We start from the raw sequence: 23,671 nt of genomic DNA, 5'->3' as shown, positions 1-23,671 counted from the left end.
TGGTGGCACTCCTTCATGGGACTACTTTCGGGGTCATCATCTTCACATCTTTCGGGGTCATCATCTTCACCCCTTCTTTGGTCCAGGGGGCTTTCCAGGGGACTGCAGTCCAGTGGACTCCTCCAGGGATCCGGTTCTCCAAAGATGCGGCGCCGACAGGGAGAACAATTATTTTTCTAGAGTAAAATGCAAAGAAAACTTAAGTATCAAGTAACATCACATAGGGCCTCATCACGACTTGGGCGGTAATGCCGGCGGTATTAGCCCTACCGCCGAACTCCCCGGTGCTAATAGCGCCGGATCACGAGTTCGGCGGTAAAGTAAATCCCCATTCCCCATTGAGCCCATTCGGGAATGCCCCATTCCCCATTGGGCTCAATGGGGAAATGTCACGCTCTTACCACCGGCGGATTTCCCGGAGGCGGTAATAGCGCGAATTTTCGGCGGATTTCCTCCCAGCTCAGAGCTGGGGCGAAATCCGCCTAAGTCCTGATTTGGCGGACCCTTAAATCCGGCGGTAATAGTGCTACCGCCGGATTTAAGGGTTACCGCCAAAGTCGTGATGAGGCAGATAGTATTTTTCAGATAACAGTCTGAGACGTACTCCTTTCCACTTGCTATGGCAATTCTATTTAATAGGTACCCGCTTTACCTTTTCATTCTCTGCTAGTCTCAACTCGCTCTAGACTTTTCACTTGTTTCGGGTGAAAGGGCATAATTTGATTAACATGGACAAACTATTCCACTGTTAATTCTCCCTCCTTTTTAGCAATTTTGTAGACCACAGGTGAAATGTTATGTCCATGTCTATATGTCCCTTGCCATGCTGCAAGGAATTTAGAGTTTTTATGTTTCCCTTTCCCGTAATTAAACTTGTATACCTGGTATCCTATTTAATATTCTCTCACAGATGCCTTCCTATCATAATATGTCTTTGCACCGTCAGCAGCCTTTTCCAAATTTTGCTGCGCAAAAGCAAACGCACATTGCAAATGCTTTCTAAATTCTTCCACATATTAAAGAATTGTGGACGCATTTATAAGAACCTGTTCATTTGTCCTGTACAGTAAGTGTTGTGGCAGAACCATTTTTCTTCCTGTCAAGATTTCATGAGGGCTGAGATTTGTTGATTTAGAGGGTGTGACCTGATAGCCATTAGTACCAATGGAAACCACAAATCCCAACTAGATCCTGCATCAGCTACAAACATTTTCAACATATTTACTATTGATCTGTTACACCGTTCCACTCCCCCAGAAGAGAAGGTCTAGTAAGAAATGTGTAGCTTCCTTCCCACACCCAGAATTTGTCATATTGTTGTCATCAATGCACTAGTGAAATGACTTTCACGGTCTGACTCTATTCTTTGAGGTAAACCAAATCTGGAAAAATATGATTTACAAATAAAGTGGCCACCGTTTGAGCACTGCAGTCTGGAGCTGGAAGGTACTCCACCCATTTGGACATTAGACAAGTGACTGTCAGCATGTACCTGTTTCGCCTTGCTGATTTCCTTACAGGCCCAACATAGTCAACTTGTAAATCAGACCATGGGCATGTCAAGCCCCTTTTCATCAATGGTGCTCTATGAACCGGTGATGCAGGTTGAAACTATGCACCCACTAAACATCCGCTGGTGTTGAGCTCAACATCTTGGGACATGCTATTATATGGCATTTATTACGTCCTTATACACAAGTGTGTCATGGCATGACAAGGCAAGGGAGGGGAAACAGAGGGAAGACAGAGACAACGATCCTACTAAGCCAGGTGGCATTGAGAATGTGCAAGTCCAGGGGAAGGGGGGAAGGGGAAAAGTGCAGGGAGAAAGGGGAAGGGAGAGTGCAGTACATAGGATAACAGTAAAAAATAAATAAAGACAATAAATACATTTGCAGCCAGCTGGTGGCAAGTGCTAGTACGGGCTGTAGGGATACAGAAACAGAACAGTCTTAGAGTGCAAGGATTACCAGGGGGGCAGTGCAGGTGTGCAACTGGCGGGGAGGGGACCTGGGCCCGAGATCAGAGGGTAGCCAGGTAAACAGTGTAATTTAAGATTCATCCAGGAGATCAGCAGGGGAGAATAAGAGAGAAAGCAGAAGCAAAGAGGAAGGTCTTGAGCTGCTTCCAGAAGCAGAGATGGTTCTCCTCAAGTTTCAGAGAGGCAGGGAGGCTGTTCCAGAGGCAAGCCCCAGCAGAAGAAAGAGATCTACCACCAACGTGCTACTTGGAGAAGTGACTAACCCTGAGGGAGTTGGAGGTGGATGAGCAAAGATCTCGAGAAAAAAGATATTTGGGAAGAGAAAGTTGAAAGTATTGAGGTCCCAGGCTGCAGAAGGCCTTGTGGACAATGCACAGGGTTTTGAACTTATTCCTCACAGCCATTGGGAGCCAGTGCAGAGATTTCAGTTCTGGAAAGAAACGATCCCTGGGCTTGAGGCCAAGGACAAGTCTTGCAGTCCTGTTTTGGATGAGTTGCAGAGGGCGGAGAGATGAGGCAGGCAGATTTAGAAAGAGGCTGTTGCAGTAGTCCAGCCAAGAGAGAACCAGAGCTCTGGAAACAGTGAGCTTCTGGGGGAAGGAGAGGAAGGGAAGAATACCTCTGAAGGGGTGAAGCTGGTAGTGTGACTTCTTAGAGACATCAGAGATGTGAGGAGAGAAGGAAAGTGTACAGTTGAATATGACCCCGAGGTTTCTAGCCAATATGTGTGGCCAATGGGCGTAATCATTTAAAATTTCCGAAGTTTTCTGTGACCCTCTGTGTCCTGAAGTTATAGCATCATAGGCATGTTGTAACATCAACCCCCAAAATGACAAAGGCACTACCCATTGGATTTGGTCTGTCACAGATTCTCTAATCATCAGTCCATCCTGTAATCTAATTCTCTTTTTGTTTTTTAATAGCACTCTCAATTCCTCTTTCCCTTTGCAGTCCTGTTCAGTCAGAGGATTTTGTTCTGCATCTAGCAAATGGTTGTAAAATGGGCCTAGAATAAGATATTTATTTTGTGCCTTGATCAAGTCTTGATCTGAAGTATCAAAACTCAATTGTGCCACAGGCTGTTAAACTGCTTTTGGAGTTTCGGAGCATGTTATCACATCTACCTGTATTTCACCAAGCAGGTGTTCAATAGGAAATAGCTCCCCCATTACAGCTCCACTTTTGGCTAATTGATCTGCCTTATCACGTATTTTCCTCCAATGGATTATCAGGTCATTTTCTGACACAAGTTTGTCTATAGCCTGAACCATTGCCATGTTTAAGTGGCTTTTTGTTATAGGTGAGCATATCTTTCACTTTCCAGCCAGGTAAATACTCCACAAAACTTTTTCATGCATAATCTGAATCAGTTACTAGAACTATCTCTTTGAGTGTATTTTATACTACTGTACATATTGCCTTATAAATAGCTGCCAGTTCTGCCAATTGACTACTTTTGGGGCCTATCCAATTGCTTACTCTTGGAATGTGGTCACATTTCAACTATATGTTTCCTCTTCCTGCTACAGCTCTTTTTCCATGTCATTGTCTACATGGTATGCACACCCATCTACATACACAGTGGGGAAATCCTTATATGTTTCTTCGTTGAATGCCTTGTGTGGGGATTGCTCAAATTCATTTAAACTTGTTTCTAGCTCTGTGTCATCAAGCACATAGATAGCTGCAAAATCATGCAACTCTGCTAATCCTTGAGCAACCAGACTCTTTTTATTGTGTCCACATTTTACTTCTACAGGAAATCCCTGAAGTGCTAATGTTCAGGAAGTAATTCTTGACCGGGCCAAATATCCTGATCTTATTCTCTTACAAAAATTGCAAGGCTGGTAATTTGCTTCAATAATCACCTGCTCCCTTGAATTATGGAGAAGAAAAGTTGTAAAGCCCAGACAGTGGTCAAAAGCATTTTTTCGCATTCATTAAATTTGGTCTCTGCCTGTGACAATGCTTTGCAAGCATATGCAATGGATTTGTTCTTTGCACCATGTTTTTGATATAACACTGCTGACATGCATTGATCTGTCAATCCTATGTCTACAAAGAACTGTTGATTTTTCATTAGCTGTGCCAAACATGGTGCTTTCACTAGAAACTCTTTTTGCCTGGCCACTGCCTCACTTTGTTCCTTTTCCCATTTCCACAGTATGCCCTGCTTCAGTAATCTCGTTAAAGGTTGTGTAATCTCTGCATAATTTTCAATACATTATCTGTTGTAACATGTAATTCCTAACAAATTCTAAACTTTTCAAGTTAGTGGGATCCTTTAGTTTATGAATCGCCTCCACCTTTTTCTTTTGTGTGTTTAACCCATGTTCTGTCACATCTTGACCTAGGAAGTTTACCTTTTTTCTGCACCACTGTGCTGTGCTTTCTGTAAATATATTTTTGCCCCAGCCTTCTGTAGCTGACTGAGCACATATCTAATCTCATTGAAGTGGCTTTTCAGATCTTCATTTTTGATTAGCACATCATCCACATAGACTATTGGCCCCCTTTCAGCTGTCCGGAAATGCTTTGCTCAGGAATATCCCAAACTCACTCCCACTATTGACATACCCAAAAGGGGTACGGCACCATGAATATTGTGATTTTTCAAATGAAAATGCAAACACATTTTGAATATCTTCAGCTAGTGGCACACACCTATATCCAGCTGTAAGATATAAGATATAATGTGGTTAACACCTTTGACCCATGAACTTGTGCAAGACCCTGATCAATAGATAGAAGGGGCCACCTTGAAACAGGTACCTTTTTGTTTAAATCTCATAAATCTGCACACAAGCGCCATTGGCCATTCGGTTTTAGCACACCTAATATAGGGGTATTTGATGTGCTATGAATAGGCCTAATGATTCCTCTAGATTCTAGATTTTTCATTATTTCAGCTAGTGATTCCAAACATGCTAGTGGTAACCCATATTGTCGCACAAATACAGGCTCCCTACCATGTCCTTCTGGTAGTGTGGTAACATGCAAATCGGTCAGCCCACAGTCATAGGCACCTTTGGCAAAAACCTGTTTAAACTCCATAAATATTTTTCTCTATTGCTCTTTTTCTTCCTCACTTGTGCAAGCATCTGCAGCTTGACTTTGCTCCTCTACCATTTTAGAAAACTCTGGGAAGTCTTCCAAAGGATGAACCTCTGTACTTTCCTCTAATCACATGGCAGTGTCTCTTTAGAGGGTTGCTACACTCACATATTTTGGAAAATTCACCACCATTTCAATATGCTGTTTTTCTCTTTTAGATTCACTTAATTCGAATAGGATACAATCATCTTGATGACAGCAAACTATTTCACTTGTCTCAAAAGGGTACATAGAGTGAACTTTAAAGATTCCTTTAGGCTTAGAATCCAATGATTCTGGTAACTCACCCTGTGCAGTCACATAGCTTTCAGGAATGTTCCCGACAACTAGGTTACTGATAATCGGCAGTGTAGTAAGATTTCTGTAGGGCCATTCCCAATGCTGAGTTTTCTTCCAAATGATTGTCTTGACACCAGTCCACCGGGATTTGAATGGGTCCATCTCCAATCTCTATCAGTGGTGTATATTCGCATTCTAACCATTGCTGCCTCATGGATTCATTTGGGAATACAAATGCATCAGAACCATTTATCTGTTGTCCCTTTCTGTATTTTAATGCTACTGTAAATGGTCTGGTGCATGCAGGAATGGTAACTCCCTTGTTCACCTGAAGCTCAATTGCATTTGGCGTCATTTGGGCACAATGATAGGCAGTCTCTTGTCTTCAAATTCAGGTGCGGCTCCACCCAACCTGGACCAAACCTTTTGATTTAGAAAATCTAATAAGGTACACATGTGCATGATGTCATTTCCCAAATAGAATTTGTTTTGTGTCCCGCTCAACAATCCACACATTGTGATGAATACTCTTAGGGCCAATTCTAATCTTTAACGTGCAATCCCTACAATCCCTTGTCCTGACTCGGGCCATCTAGGCCAAAAAATTGTTGATTCTTTATTCTGAACTTTGGGATCTTCTCCCTGTCAATTATTTGCCTGAGTATCTTTTCATTAACGAAACTCATTTCATGTTCAAGCGTCAAAGTGGCTTCAGTCATTTCAGGATGCCTATTCACATGGATATGGATCCATGGCTGCCCCTCTCTCATGTGTATTTCTGAGATGGTTGAAATGTGTTTTTCTTTATTTACCTCTGTAGTGACATTTGGTTGCGTTTTTCTTCATTTATATAAAAACGCAGCATGTTTTCATCTATTTCTGCTTGCCAGTTTTTCTTGGCGTCCAAATAAATCTCCAAAGAGTGCTTCTCTTTTTCTCCTACGCATTTCATCCTGACACATGAGAATGACAGAGACGCTGGGTACACAGCCATTCTGAAGATATACTTTCATGGCACTTTCTTATTAAGCAACTGTGTGGCATTCTTTTACACTGTTACTTTGGGTCATAATTTTCTTGGGTCTCAATGGCTATTTAGCTAAGGACCACAATACTCCATTTATCCCATCAATAAGGGGCGGCAACCTCTTCAGGCAATTTGTCCCTATTAGAAAGTGCATTTCATTCATGGATGTGATCAACACTTCCTGTCTCATCAGATGCTTTCCTATCTTTATGTGAACCTCAGTGTCACCTTCAATAGGTATTTCTTCCCCAGTGAAATTGTGCACAGTGCCTTCATTCTGCCCCACGTTTTTATGATTGTGTGGCGATCTCCCTTCATAGATACTTTTCACCAATTCTTTTGAAATTATTGTTGCTTGCGTACCTGTATCAATCTTTACAAATGCATTGCATTTTTCTTCAATAGTAATGGGAGCATTAACCTGTTCTAGTACACATAAAATGTGTGAATTTTTGCTGATTTCAGGACTTACTTTTCTTAGCTCTTTTTTACTCTATCGTAAGCAAATGGGTATATGAAATGACATTTTACCCTAATTTTTGTCCACTTCATTTTGAATTTCTTTTCTATTCCCCTGGGTCCAGAGCCCATTTGGAGCGTAGCCACTGACTGCCCCTCGGACTTGGGACCACTAGTGTTCATACCCCAATTTTCCATTGTACTTTTCTCATTGTCTGTGTCCTCGCCAGTTATTTCTACACTGCAACCTTTCGACTGGGTATTTTCACAGGTGTCACGTGACTGCCTGTCAACTTCTGGGGTATGACACTTGTCTCCATTTTGCATGGAGCCTGTCATTTCTGTCCCTTGGAATATCTGTGGTTCAAAATGCTCCTCAGGTGACTGACTTGCACCCTCCTCTGACTATCAATTAAGGATAATCTATCTGTTAATCCTAACTGGTCATTTTGTGTTTTATTTTCACATTGGATGTTCTTTTTAAATCTGCTTCTCTGTTCTTTGGGTTTTTCTTGTTCATTTTCCCATTTTTTGTTCTTCATTTTCACACACCTGAATAGTCTGGTTCAACTCTAAATTGAACCATACTCCTTTTTTGTGTGTGTTGAAATTCCCAGTCTCACTTTCATTCGTTTGTTTTCTTATTTTTAAAGTGATTCATAGGCATCTGCGTTTTCATCAGTGCAGATGATTAACTAGTCACTTATTGTCAGAACGCACAAGATCACTCCTATGACCTTCGCCACCTTCACTTGGCTGTTGCTTTTGGACTTTCCTATCTCTTCAGACAACATTTTGACTTGGGCCTCTAAGCATTGAAACCTGTCCATGTCTCTGAATTCCTCTCTCTGTGGCCTAGGCCGGTAATGATTAAACTCACCCTGATTAGGCCTGTTCTGATATCTCGCAGGGGAATGATTTCTGTTTGTGTTATCTCTGAATTTTTGTGACACAGGAGGTGGAGAACGCAGAGTGACCATCCTGTGACCATGGTCTACTGGTGGTGTTGATTGGTTATATTGGCGAGGTACATAATTCATATTTTGTCTTTTATTTGGTGGGAATTGTCTCCTATGCTGGTTTCCATTTTCAATTAATCCATCCACATATCTTGGTCTTTCTTGGTGGCCATATACCATTGTATTAGGGTCATACTCTGGGCCCCTACTGCCTGGTAAGGGCCAATGAGCATTTTATTTTTATTGTTATTTAGGCCTTGCATATCATGGCAAAATCCCACTCTGGGAGAATTACCCAGATATCTAGGGCTAATGTAAGAATCCTTATTTCTGGGATCAATGGATTGGAACATAGGAGTTTGGAGTGATGTCCTCTCTGGAGGCATGCCCCTTTGGCTAAGTGTTATGTTGTTCTTTGCCTGAGTTTGGGCTATTTCTAGTGGCATCTTTACAGATTTTACCTACAAAACGCTGGTGTGGGTTCTTTAGACTTTTGTTTTGTCTCCTTATTCTTAGGCCCCTCTTCTCTCTGACCAAATATCACTTCGTACAGTTTGGTCCAGTGTTCTATTAACCATTCTATTGGTTTTTCCCTGTCAGATTCACAAATTAACTGTTATACAATTTCTTTTTCCATAAAAAGTCCATAAAAGCATGCAGTCTTAAATTCTACAGAGTTAGGGTTAAAGGCCACAATAAAGCGTGAAAATGCTCTTTTTCAAATTTTGAAGGTATTGGCGAGGTGACATATCTGGCTTTGCCATCATAGTATAAACTGCTTTTTCTGCATCCTGTATAGACTGATAAGGCAAGAATTGATGTCCAAACTCCTTCTCAAAGTCCACCCATGACAAGTTTTCATGTTCATTGAGACCACAAACGACATTCACAGATGCTGCATCTAGGGCTAGGTCAAAGTACTGTCTATATTGCTCCCTAGATATCTATAGGGCTTTGACTATATCATGAACGATTTCTAAATGATCTTCCATGCAACACTCGCCTACCTTTTTGAATGGTTTAATTAAATTATTGATGCATTTCATAATTTTTATAGGACTACATGGTGCATTCTGGTGGGTGTCATTTTGTCGCTCATTCCTGTTCTCTTGTAGGCAAGAATTCATGTGAATATTTGCAGGTGCTTCAGACCCGACCATTGGGTTATAACCAGGGCTGGCCAAAAGGACAGCTGTTGGTACTTTGTTTCCTTGATTGGGTTTAGTCCCATTGAATGTAGTGCTTTGTCGCCTTTCCTGAGACTTGAGATTAAATATTTGCTGTTCTAGGTGCTTGGACTGTCCATGAAGCTGTTCTGCCTCATGTGAGAGATCAGAATTCTCATTCCTGACCTTATTGATTATTGCTTCCAATTCATTGATTTGTCTCTGATACTGATTAAGCGTGTTGGCCTTTTTGTCATTTTCTTCTAGCAATTTAAATATCTCCTGTTCCATAACATGCAATTATTTATCTTTCTCCATGGCATCTTCTCTAAGGGCTTGTATTTCCGAAATAGCAACATCTTTATCTTGTCTTATTTCATCTAAAATTGCTTTTAAGTGGGTTCATTCTTGCTCATTCTCATTTAATTGTTTCTCTCTCTGAGCCAATTCAGTAGCCAGATCACTGCATTTAGCTTGCAATTCCATGTCTAGCTCCCTCTGCTTTAATTCCGCTTTCAATTGCTGCACCTGATCACATTCATTGTCCAAGCTGCATTGTAACTTGCTAATAAATTAACTGTCATTCCCTTACATTTTTATAGATCTGTGGAGCAGGAAACATAGCTTTGCGCCAGTCTGATTATACAGTTTTTCTCCTCCTTGAGTTCTGAGGCTTGGAATAGCCTAAAGAGGTACACCTGCACATTGCTTCCTTCATCAAAAATATTTTCAAATGCCCCCTGTTCCACCTCTGTGGTAAGTCTGTTTTTCCATATTGTCTCATTTTCTGAGGACCAACCTGTATGGGGGTAAAGCTTTGCCCAAGATAATTTGACAATTCAGAAAACGTAGCCTGAATCTGGGACATGGGGGCACTATTTCCAATGACACTATAATATGAGTCAGATGAGCACACAGTACTGCAATACCTCACAACACTAATTCAATTAATGAGTACACAATATGGTTATGCTTTATAATGCAAGGCCCTGCCCAGTAACTGTTGTAAAGTTTCCCAACGACCAATGCACCCAATCTGTTAGATATATTTTGGGGTTATATCTATTACTTTGTGGTATTTTTTTGTTATGGTGCTATTTGGTGGTATTTTCAGAATCCATGGCAATATATTGTGGTAAACTTGTTGGGGTATTTTTTATAATGTTGAGACTGGTTTCAGAGTACTGCCTAGTATTTTTTTTTTTTTTACCAGGGTCACTAGCAACAAACAAATACTGGACTTAATACATCAATGCCCTCCTGTGGTATCTTATGTACCATACCACATTATGTACTTTGGCTGAAACATGAAATTGAAATACAACACATTCATTCAGCCTCTCTGTAAATAAAACAATTCACTGCGGCTTCTTACACTAAATTACTTTTTTGAATGTGAATAAAATAGAATTATGCAAGTTATGCAAGTTACACAGAGTGTCACTTATGCCCACTTTGTACTTCACAGTGCAAGTACGTTTTTCTTGAAATGGCTTTCAGCACTCTATCTCTGCAAAACTCTGCCAATTGACATTGGCCTCGTAAAACTTCGCAAGAAAAAATACCCTTTAAAGAAACAGCAAGACTTTGAGAAATATGAACATAAAATGACATGTACATTTAAATTAAAATCTCTAATGCAGCACCTACAATGAACTGAACTATTTAACGTGTGCTGCATACTATCATTCACATCACCACACCTCAATTAACCTCATATTTACCTAAATCTGATGGTGATATACCTGACTCAGCTTGGCAGTAAAATCTTCTGCAGCCTTTCTGACTGCCTTGCACAGGGTCAATCCAGATAAGGATTCTCGAGACAACAGTTTTTCTAAAGATCGTCAACCCAGGAGAGACAGCCTCAATTTCAGCCCTAGCCCAGAAGACAGTGAACTCGCAAGCACTGGACTCAGTCTGGACAGCAACCAGCACTTCTGCTTCCTTCGTCCATCAGTGCCAGAAGAGGAATGCCTCTCTAATCTTCCTTTAAAAATATTTTTTATGAAACCCCCTGCCAATCATGAGCACCTTCTCTTGTCCAAACATTTTCTCTGTTCCTTCCTTATTGTGCTTACTGCATTCCTGAATAGAAAAATGAAACATTTCTCTTGCGCTTCCTGTGCAAAACAAAGCCATTTTTTAGCAGAACGGATCTTCAAATTTTTCAGCTACCACACAGCTCAAATCCAGCCTGTACAGTCAAAGTCCATTTTTCTTTCCCATTTCCAGAGCATTATGCATTGTCTCAATCTGCATTCAGATTATTTCATGAGATAATTTGCACTCATTGTTATTATGGGATTCATGTTAAATGGTGTTGGGTTAATTAGTATGTTAGATTTAGGTTAGTATTATATTTAGTGAAGTTCAGTTATGTGACAGTTTATTGAGAAGCCACCATCAACCCAGGGAGTCCCTTCCCTCCCCACTCAAGTAGTTTTTCAAAAAACTGTTTTAACAGATTCTTTTTTTAGCCCTATCTCAGACACATATCATGCCCCTTGGATCCCTCGCCCCTGAGCTAACAATGAGCCAAGAACCAGGCTGGTGTAGGGAAATATATTGGTATTTATTTAAATTCAAATAATAGAAATTAGCAGGAAAAAGTAAAAAAACACGACTTTTTCCGTGGTGCACACAGTCAACTTCTCTCAGCACAAATAAATCACAAAAGTGAGTTAAAAAAACACAAGACACAATTCTTTCTGTAAATTTCACTTCAAAAAATAATTACACTGATCAATAAAGAAGGCTCTTATGTAATGTGGTGCGATTTGATTTTCCTGCTGGCTTAAAAGGCCAGCAGTAGGATTTCAATATTGGTAAAAATATATATGGCAATTATAATTTCGCCCAAACTTTTCGTTTAAAATAAGCACAGGGTGATTTCTCGCTTTGTTTTTCAGACCCCCCTTGCTTTGGTCTAGGTTGGAAGTCAGACAGAAAAATTTGAATGCGTTGGGGAATTTTGGATTTGAGACCCCCCTTACCTTACCAGGCCTCTGTTAGGGAAGCCGGATTGTAGAGGAGGTCAAAACCTGCACTCCAGTCGCCCATTTTGGAGTACCAGGAACGCTCTATGATGAGCAAATAAACCAGCAGAGAGCCGCAGTGGAGCAAATGATACGAAATGAAGATTGCCTAAGTACTGTTCCGGAAGAAACCAAAAAGGTCTTAATGGAAGACGAATGGTGACGTTACAAGGACCCGGACAGACTCACAGATCGAAGAAATGACAACCCTGAAGAATGATACAAAGAGACGAAACACCATGAGTAAGGATATCGTGAGCTTAAAACAAATGAATGATGTCCAAATGTAAGAAGATTAAGCTGTATGAAATACAAAGACAGTGGACCAGTTTACACCTTTAAATATGCTTGGAACCACAAGAAAGCTAAAGAAACAGTGCGGCTTGCTATGCTAAGTAGAAGAGTAGTGCGACAAGCGCCATTATACATAAACCTACTTAGTACTTTATTATAAGCATATTTCCACTTTGCCAACGAAGCAGAATCAACCCAGGTTACTAAAGGCCGAAAGAGCAGAGATTCATATTTAGCAAAATGAGAAGAGACCGTTGAATCAAAACTCTGCAGAAGCAACTCGTGCCAGGGAAGCCAAGGTCTTACTAATAGACAAGGTGAATAGTAGCTACATTTAATTGAAACTAAGAACAGAATATCCTGCCTCTGGAAGGTCGAGATAAGACGATGTAGGCAGGTGGCGGGCTAAATAAGAATCAAATACACAAATGGAGAGAAACGAGACAAATTCACGGTGTGGGAAGCACGTGATCAGCCAAGCAAGAAGAAGCGAGGGTTCCCACCTACGCTTGGCACCTGACCAGGCAGAGATATCATAACTTTTCCAGACAGAAGATGCAGTTTCGAGGCCAACCACAGTGAACTAATAGACACATGGCTACTAAAGTGATGATTGATTTTAACCATAATCGGAGGAAGGGTGGGTAACTAAGGGGCACCCCACACCTGGCTGACCATTCTGCGTGCTGCTAAGCGAAGTGGAAAAGTATGCATGGGGTTAGTGCCAACCCAATCACAATGGACCAAATAATCTAGGGTCCTATAGTTAGTAGAACCAATGAGACGTCATACTTTTAGTGACGTCTACAGTAGTCATTTTTGAAGGAAGGGCTTAGACGCCCACCTGACAGTGTTTACCCAATCCCCTCACTCCGTTACCATATACAGATATAATACCTATAGTAAAGTGACCTTTTCCTAACCAATAGAATTGCATGTTAACTTTTGAGTTTTACACGTCAATTATGACGAGTTTTGTGTATAAATGTTACAACTTGTATGAAGTTCATTGGAGTTGAAGCGAGAAGGACGATCGCATCACTGCTGATATCCATGACTCCCCGTTTTTTGTACTTGTCCTTAAACGGACTCCCTTTGCCAAACCACTGAGTTGTCCTTATTGATTGGTGTTGGAGTAATACATCTGCACCCCCATCCATGTCAAGGGTGCAGCTATCTCATCTTAAAATACTTCTGAGCAAACCTCGGCTCTATGGGCCAGCCGGGGGTCTTGGCGTACAGGATAGAAAGGGTTGGACTGATTTAAGAATAAAGACACTCCTCTTCCTTAAAGAAGTCGGGGTTAGCTGGCCAACAAGGATTCCCTAATTAAATTATAGGTTATAGTTTTGGGGAATGCATTTGTTTTTTTGGTTACATAAGCTAAGGATCTATACAGTTGTACCCCCGCTCAACAACTATAAAGTGTGAAAGGATTCAGGGCAAGCACACTCCCCCCACCTTTTGGTTTTCCATGGCTTAGTTCTACCTACATAGCAAGCCTCTGCTTAAGGTTCAGGAAAGCCAGCTGCATCTCAGGACACTCTGGAACGATAGGGCAGGGGTCTGGTCACTCCACTTTCAAAGATGGCATCCCACCCTCCACCACAGCACCCAATTAGCTTTGAGGCCTACATAGAAATAGACAGCTCCACCCAGATGCACTCTCAGCAATCTCCTCTGGTGTCTCCTTACAGCTGTCAGATGGTAGTTACAGCTGCCTTCCTGTCTTCATCCCTTTTCTGTCTTCCCGGTTTTTGTGTGTCCCCTGTCCCAGTGCAGTCCCCCTTATATAGCAGAAATGGCATCACCAATTGTACAATCTTGGGGAAGTACCCTACAATATTCCCTGCCATTAGGATTGGACAGTTACCCTCTCTCTCTGCCCTCAGTAAGGATTGGTTTAGGGGTGTGGAGCAACATCTGTCTAGTCCCATTTGTCATCATCCTTTGTTATCCTTTCAACTTTTTGGCAAAAACGAATTATGTATCACAACTTCCTAATTGTACTAGCAACTGCCATACTAAACATATTTTCTGTTTTAGCTGATCATGGAGAATTAGATAAGCTGACCACCAAATCTGTAGGATGTAGCATGACCATGTGTCACATTTTTGTCATTTCCATAAAATGCACAATAGTTATGAAGATGTAAGTTATTAAGGATATCCCTAATTTCATTTTCCACCTTTTCACCAACTCTCACATTTGGAACAGGTTCAGATCAGCCAGAAACCTAGCCTAACTGGCCATTACAGTTCCCACAGTCACATTTAGATGCATTTTATATCCCCAAAATCACTTGGAAATTATGCAAAAAATTGTACCAAATGAAATCAATCCACAGTATGATTGCTGGGAAAAATCCCTAAATTATAATAGGCTTTCAAATTAATACGGAGTGTTCGTGTTCAGCAAATGGGATGTCTGCTTCATCCAGCACAGCCATCTGTCTCCCTGGGCCAGCCTGTGACCAGATCCAGCACAGCCATCTGTCTCCCTGGGCCAGCCTGTGACCAGAAGTTTTTTTTATGAGTCTCTTTGAAGTTGGTAGTATGTTCTTTGATGTGGGTGCCCCAGTCTTCACACATTTTAGTCATGCTCCCTTCAGGGCCAGCCAGTCTGGGGAACAGTGGTCTTTCCACACCTTCAGCACAAAATTCTATTGCATTGGGGGGGGGCATTAGATGGGAGATGTGACATCCAGGGATGGAAGTGGAGTTATCCTTTGTGAAGTTTTTCCCTCAGCCAGACACAGTTTTTTCCCTAATGACGAAGTGTCTCTTCAAATGTCACTGGAGTTTTGTGGGAGAAACATGATATACATTGCTTTTGTCAACCCACATATCATATTTTTTGTTTTTCAGAAATGTTTCTGTGAGCAGTGATATTTTTTCCCATTTTGCCTTTTTAAAACCGTTTTTATTTGCACACACATGTGCAGGCCATTTTTGCTTTCAATGTTTAAAAATCATGTTTTCCATGTCACAGGAATCTTTGATTCCTCCTTCTTTTATAAATTAAACTGCTGCTTGTCCATTGGTAATGACAAGTAGGCCCCTTTCCACATGACTCTTTAAGTTCACATGAAAAACAAAAAAAAAGCCAGGCCGTTTTAGTTGAAGGGATTAAATGCCTGTCATTCATGTGAAAGGGACTTCTGTTTGGGGCCTTTGAATGCACCCCACAGTTCATTGAAATAGCACATGGCTCTTTAAGTTCACATGAAAAACAAAAAAAAAGCCAGGCCGTTTTAGTTGAAGGGATTAAATGCCTGTCATTCATGTGAAAGGGACTTCTGTTTGGGGCCTTTGAATGCACCCCACAGTTCATTGAAATAGCACCCTGAAGCAAAGTGACCAATTTCTAGCATGTGCTCTTTGCATTGCCATCTATTTAATTATGCCTCAGACTCACACTCGTGAGTCCAGCAATGAGTTTCAAACCCTTGGCCCCAGTTGAAGTTCAAACACTCGCTAAAATCTAAATGCTGAAATGCGGAGTCTAAATTTTGAAATGCAGAGTCTAGATGTTGAAGAGCCTAGATGTTGAAATGCGGAGCCCATACTCCTACAGGACCCAGGATTTGAACCTGTGTTGCTCTGCTTCGTCTTGCTTCCAAGACGAGCGCGTTGCCACTGAACTATACTAACTGTGCCAATGTGATCTTTCATAGAAAGAGTTGAGTTCAGAGGAGCACAGAGGGCCCGATTCATGGAAGCTGGTTCAGAAAAGGTACAAGGCCCATGCGAAGAGAAGGACCCGGCATGGGCCGTGGCGCAGAAAAAATATTGCGTGTCATGTGTATTCATGGATTTCAAGACACATTACTAGATATCGCGCTGGTAACAACAAGCTGGGCGAGGTACGCCCACATTTTCACTTGTTCTTCCTCATTTCACGTGTTCCTCCCCCTTTTTAGGTGGCTGCGCTGGCCCAGCCGGCCCTTCACTTCTAGCGCAAGGCGTTCGTCTGCTTGCAGTGACGTGTTGAACCAGCACGGATTCCTCCCAAGTCCTGGATAAGCTGTGTGCATTGTGTTCCATGAATTGTGTTCCATGAATCAATGAACTGGGACTTGCGCCCGATTTCGCGGGCAAGTCCCGTTTTTTTCAGCACCGGTTTTCCATGAATCAGGCTCGAAGAGTTTTGAACTTAGACTATTCTATTGAGCAGCCAGCATTAGTAAAACTCTTGTATGAGGCAGGTAGTTTACTGAGTCGCACTCCTGATCACCTTTGCAGAATTGCCTTCCATCGATATGTGTTGCACTCTCTTCATCATTATTTGCATGTGCGTGTTATGATAACATGTTTGTACTTTGTATTTGTATATGGGGTTGTATATAGTGCAAACCTCGCTAGACATCAATGAGGTAAGTAAGAGGGTTTTATGTGGCAAGGGATGTTGCAGCCAGGGATGTGATTTAAATACAGACCAGGCGTTGTATCATTTTTTATGAAGGGCTTACCTATTCTCGAATTCGCTAGCAGCAGAATTATATGTAATGCAATGGTTATGAACATTTCTTTGATTGTATATTGCTTTAGAACATTAATGTGGAATAATTTTCTATCACAAACTGCAAACACAAATTGGCAAACATATGTTATCTTATTTGATATTTTAAGGTCTTTAGTTTCAGCCTCGAAATTTACAACAATAATTGCGCATTGCACTATATCTTTTCGAATCATTAGCAAACCAAGACAAACCTTGCTCTTAAATATAAATTTCAATTAGTAATCACCAGTATAACTAGACAATATAATCAAACAAAGTGCATTATATTCATTAATACATGCAGAATGAGCCGTAAGGTTCGTCATCAAGAACAAAATTGGCGTCTGCACGTTGACTGTGCATGACGTTCCTGCCCACGCAAGTGCAATGACGTCATCGCGTAGCATGAACAGAAGCCATTTTCCAGAATATCCACATGGTAATCGTACCACATGGATGATTGTAGAAGCAAAAAATCAAAACGAATTTCAGGTAATCAAGAATTAACCATTCAATGTTATTTTTCTTTATAGATAAGCGAGCTAAAGTATTCATTTATCTATACAATAGGGCACAATGCTAAAGGCTTTTTGTTAGATTTTCTTGATTTAGGAAACATATACAACTCTAGAGGCATAACCACAAAGCCTTACCTTGAAGTAGCCAGACTAGCTATTTAACAGCTACTCAACTGCAGGTAACTATATTTTAAGTAGCTAAGAAGCTATCCAACAGTAGCATAATAAGGCAACTAAGATCTCAACCTTATTTTTTGTCTTGGTTTCACTTAGGATGATGTTACAATCCTTTTATACCATCAATAGATACTTCAAAACACTACAAAAAGCACATTATTGACAATGATGACAAGATGTTTTTAAATCCACAATCGCACCTCCTGATGAACCGCTAAATACAATAGTCGGCTAAACAAGTGTTGGGGAGCAGAACCACAAGGATTGAAGCTCAGTAAAAGCTGTGGAATAAAACCACAAGGATAAAAGCACAGTAACAACTGTGGAGCAGATTTATATGAGGAACAAGAGTATAGCAATCATACTATTGAATGGAGTGAATTCAACTGTTATTAGACTATACAGATCAATTGACCAACCAACAATTCAACAACTTTGCAGTGTATCCAAGTGATTTACTTTACAATTTGAATTAAGTGAATTCAATTTCTTTTATTTTTTTTGTAATTATAATAAACTCAGAAATATCAAGTAACATTTCGTATTGTTATTACTTTTTGAAATAACATTCTCAACATTTCAAGGTGAAATCGCAACACTGGACCTTTATTTCTTCAGCCAGGGATGTGGGATGGAAAGCAGGAGTATTGGTCTGAGGGTATGTTGGTAAACTGCTGCAGCATTGAATATATTCAATGTTAAGCTTGTGGATTTCATCATGTTTACTTCACAGATTAAAAACAATTATGCAATGCCAAACTCATACATATGCCCAAGAATCTAGGGCAGAATTGGTACTTCATCTGGATGAAGATCTCTGTGGGCCAATGTAGAGGCTCTACCCATTTCCACAGCGCATCCATTTGCATATGTTCAGGCACTGCATACACCCATTAAAAAGAAGCAGAGAGCTTATGGAGGAACGTGAGCAGAAAATGGCTTACCTTAGTTTTAGGGTGCAGTGAAATTGAAAGAGCAAAATCTAAATTGTATGCGGAATAGTACAGATGTCTCCCGGCATGAGTGTGGGGGTGGCGATAAGATAAGAGCATAGACTCCCGTCGCCTGTTGCTGCTGTGAGCGTGAAGAATTCAGCCATCTGAAAACATGGCGGCGGAGTCACATTAGTACTCTGTGTTTTTTTGTACGTTATGTTATGTTGACTTATACGGCACTCCGTTACCACCACTCGGGCGGTCTCCAGGCCCTAACTTGGCTCTGCAAGAAAGAGGGTGGGTGGGTTACTGAGGGTAGAGTGATAGGACAGGACCAGAACCAGGGGAAACTGGTGTCTGTGTTTGCTAGGTTGCAGATGGGTTGATTGCCTGCAATAGCTTGCTGTATCTGTAAGGGTGAGGCCCAATTTCTGGGTTGTTTGTTGTGTGTGAGTGTTTGTTATGTTGGGTGTGTGTTTGTGTGCTTAATGTGTAATTTGGCCGGCAGTTTGATTGGGCGCATTGGCTTGTTGTATCCATAAGTGGAAGGTCCAGTGTCTGGGTTGTTTGTTGTATGCAGGTGTTTGTTACGTTGGGCGCATGTTTTGTGTGCTTCACATGTAGTTTGGCTGGTAGTTATGGTTGTGGCCACACTGCTTCCTAAATGCATGGATCTAGCACTGTTGAAAAGTGCTTATTGTTCTTTTTCTTTAAGCGGGTTGCCTAGGTTATACACTGTGGGACTTGACAAGAATATGCAGGTGGCATTGTGGATGAATGGTGGCTGTGAGCCATGGTGGTGGAGGATGGACAGCTCAACCTATGGGCTTTGACATTCATGCAGCCTGTACGCTGTGCACGTGAGCTCTTATCCAGCATCAGATGGATGTGTTACCCTTTGATTGATTCAGTCCTTTCTCACACAGACTCCACCTGCTCATGCAGTTAAGGCCCTGTTTTGCATGAGTAGGAACTGTCTGTTAGAAATGTGACATTGAGGATCTGCACAAGCCATTGACAGAAGGAATCCCTGATTTTCCACAAATGACCCATGATCTCATAGAGAGCACTCCTCATCACCTGGGCCAAGTAATAGACGACAAGATGGAGAAGAGGTTCTGTTTATAGGAAGAGAACGTGCACATTTTCTGTGGATGTACTATACATTTGGAGCAATAGAAACCGGACAGGTGTGGTGCTGCCTTTACAGCATGCACATTAAGCAACTCCTGCCAAGAGATAACATTCAGAGGGCGGAGCTGTGATGGCACAGGCCAATCAGAGGCACATGATGTCTCACTGTGCACCAGGATATCCCTCTGCAATTCTCTGCCATTGGCTGCTATACAGACCTTAATATGAACGCATGCTGCTGTAAACCTAAGTTGAGCAGCCCCCAATATCATTGTCTGGGCCGGGCCGAACATTTAGCTGCAGGTGGGTGGGATGTACCCTGGCGATTGTGCTCTGAGACCCCCAACCGGCCCATAGAGTCAGGGTTTCCTTCGGAGCAGCTCGGCAGGTAAATCAAAGATCTAGCCCCAATTTGCGGTAAAGAAAGTATTGTGAGCCCCCAGGCCCCTACCCCCTTCCCACGCTCTCCGCTCCCTCCCCGCACCCACTTCCTGGTCTCGCCGCCCTCCCGCCTCCCGGACCGCCCACCCCCCATCTGATTGGTCCTTAGGCCTCTGCCTCGTGCGGTGTAGCAACCCGCTCCTGCGGTCAAGCCCCATTTCCATCGGAGCAGCTCGACAGGTAAATCAAATATCTAGCCCCAAATGTAGGCCTCTTGGGCCTATTTCCTGGTGTCCCCTGCCCGCATCCACCCCGTTCAGCCCTCCCTCCCCCCAGACCGTTTCCCTTCCGTGTTTGTATCTCCTCCCGCCTCCCCTGATTGGCCGGACCGCTTCCTCCTTAACACCCATTGGTGCAGACGAGAAGCTCCCCATTTCTTTGCTGGTCCTCCCAAGGCAGCCCTCTGCCTGGCAGCCCTGCGGCTAAGGACCCGAGGCAAAGGACGACTCCTTCAGGGACGACTCCAGATCGTATCTGCAGGTATCCGCAGGAGAAGCAAGAAGCCAACTCCAAGTCAGTGCGGCAAGGGCGGGGCCAGAAGCAACTACTTCAGGCCATACTACCCTACCACTCATCTAACGAAGCATCTCCACCGTAAATTCATTATAGTTGCACTCAGAAACTCTGTCCTTTGCATGTGAAAGGTGTACCCAATTGCATTCATAAATTGTGCCCAATAGTCCCTCTGAGAAAAGTCGCATTTAGAAGTGTGCCCAATTGCATTTAGAAGTGTGCCCAGTTGCATTTAGAAGTGTGCCCAATTGCATTTAGAAGTTGTGCCCAATAGTCCCTCTGAGAAAAGTTGCATTTAGAAGTGTACCCAATTGCATTTAGAAGTTGTGCCCAATAGTCCCTCTGAGAAAAGTTGCATTTAGAAGTGTGCCCAATTGCATTTAGAAGTTGCACCTATTAGTCCCTCTGAAAAAAGTTGCATTTAGAAGTGTGCCCAATTGCATTTAGAAGTGTACCCAATTGCATTTAGAAGTTGCGCCCAATAGTCCCTCTGAGAAAAGTTGCATTTAGAAGTGTGCCCAAATGCATTTAGAAGTGTACCCAATTGCATTTAGAAGTGTGCCCAATTGCATTTAGAAGTGTACCCAATTGCATTTAGAAGTTGCGCCCAATAGTCCCTCTGAGAAAGTTGCATTTAGAAGTGTACCCAATTGCATTTAGAAGTTATGACCAATAGCCTCTCTGAGAAAAGTTGAATTTAGAAGTGTACCCAATTGCATTTAGAAGTTGCGCCCAATAGTCCCTCTGAGAAAAGTTGCACTTAAAGTGTACCCAATTTGCATTTAGAAGTTGTGACCAATAGCCTCTCTGAGAAAAGTTGCATTTATAAATTGTGCCCAATAGCCTCTCTTTGAAAGTTACATTTAGAAGTGTGCCCAATAGCCTCTCTGTGAATTTAGAAGTGTGCCCAATAGCCTCTCTCTGAAAGTTACATCTAGAAGTCGTGACCAATAGCCTCCCTGAGAAAAGTTGCATTTAGAAGTGTGGCCAATTGTATTTAGAAGCATACCCAACTGCACTTAGAAGCTGTAACCAACAACCTCTCTGAGGAAAAGTTGCATTTAGAAGTGTGCCCAACTGCATTTAGAAGTGTGCCCAATAGCCTCTCTGTGAAAGTTGCATTTAGAAATGCACCCAATAGCCTCTCTCTGAATTTAGAAGTGTGCCCAATAGCCTCTCTGTGAAAGTTGCATTTAGAAGTGTGCCCATTAGCCTCTCGGTGAACTTAGAAAGTGTTCCCAATAGCATTTCTGTGGAAAGTTACATTTTGAAGTGACCACAATAGCCTCTCTGTGAAAATTGCAATAGTGTAATACCATGCCGGACCAAACCGATCAATCTCCCTAATAACCTCTCGGTACAAAGTCCCTAATACCCTCCCTGTATAAAGTCGAATTGAAATAAGTACACCTACTAACGTGCCCTAACTAATCATATTAATATAACTAACAGTATAGCTGTGTAATGTAGAATCTAAAACGGCGACTAATAATCTAATACAAAGTTGATTTAGATTCATACCTAATACCCTCCCTGTATAAAGGTGAATTGAAAGAAGTCCACCCACTAACGTGCCCTACTCAATCCTATTAGTTTAACTAACAGTATAGCTGTGTAATGTAGAACCTAAAACGGCGACTAATAATCTAACACCCCTCTAAGCAAATTGAATCTAGAAGCTGACTGAATATCTTCTCTGTGGAAGTATACCTAATAAACTAATATCATCTCTGTCTACAATTGTATCTAGAAAAGCACCAAATAGTCTAGTATCGTCTTTGAGCAGTTGAACCTGGAAGTGTGCCTAAAAGCGTGACACCACCGATCTTAGAACTACAATCAGAAAACCCTCCTAAATCAACCTAAAAGCTCACACCAATCATGACCGCACCCACTCCACCAGAGTCTGTCAGAAATGACCCCCGTAGTCCACCCCCACTCTCCGATCTGCCTTCCCTCCCGGCCCCCCCCTCCCAAATCACCCCACCCTCCTTCGCACTCCCTGCCATTCCCCTCTCCAAGCACCAAGCCAGGGGGGCACGATGGCAAGCCACTCACCCAAAGACAACTCATCCCTTGAACCCCACCCCTGACCCGCCAGCATTACCCATACCCACTCCCCTCACTATCATATCTGGCACACCCCACCCTGCAATCACCCACCCCCGCCTTGCCCTCATACCCCTGCCACCTTCCCCCCTCGACCGCACCCTTTCCCCTCCCTAAAAATTGCATGCCTAGCCCTAGCAAGAACGAAGCTGCCTCCCTCTCCCCCTCTGATCCCCCTACCCTCTCTCACACACCAGTCACAGCAAGAAACTAAAGAGGAAACGTTCCTGGTCCCCCTCAATCTCTCAGCACTCCTCGCCTCCCCTGTCTTGACCCACCACCTCTCTCCCACAATCTCCTCCTTCCCCCATGGCTTCTCCCTTCCTGAAACCCCTCTCCCTCGATTTCTCATCAACTGCAACTGAAAACCCTAACCGCCCACACCCCACCTTCAAATCCCCCATCCCAAACCCGATCATCCTATCACACGCAGCCACCCAACCCCGCCCGAAGCCTGCCAAATTTTCTGCTCGCCCACTATTCCCATCTAGCATCACCCACCTAACCCCTCTCCCTCCACTCTCTCCGCCACCGCCCCATCCCGCTCCAGCACCGAGACCAACCTTGCCTGCCGATGTGAACTGTATCCTATTTAACGCCCGATCTGTAGCAAAAAATAGACATTGCATCTTTGACCTCCTCGCCTCAGTCAAACCAGACCTAGTTTTCATCACTGAAACCTGGTTCTCTGACGACTTCGGCCCAATTGCTAATGAAGCCTTTCCCCCTGACTACTCCCTCATCCCACTGAACCGTCCGTCCAGAGGAGGGGGGTAGCATTCGTCTTCAAATCTCTCTTCAGCGCCTCAATCATCAACAACCAACCCTCAATTCCATCCTGCGAATCTCTCCTCGTTAAACTATCCCTCTCCCCGTCGCTCTCACACAGCTTCCTAATAATCTACAGGCCCCCTGGCTACGATAGACAATTCGCAAACAACCTTTGCGATTCTATCGCCACCCTCCAACTAAACCATCCCAACCTCACCCTTCTTGGAGACTTCAACATATGGCTCGACATCT

The sequence above is a fragment of the Ambystoma mexicanum genome, chromosome 1q (genome assembly GCF_040938575.1).
Source record: "Ambystoma mexicanum isolate Mex_15411 chromosome 1q, UKY_AmexF1_1, whole genome shotgun sequence".
Taxonomy (NCBI): domain Eukaryota; kingdom Metazoa; phylum Chordata; class Amphibia; order Caudata; family Ambystomatidae; genus Ambystoma; species Ambystoma mexicanum.
This window is presented reverse-complemented; position numbering follows the sequence as displayed.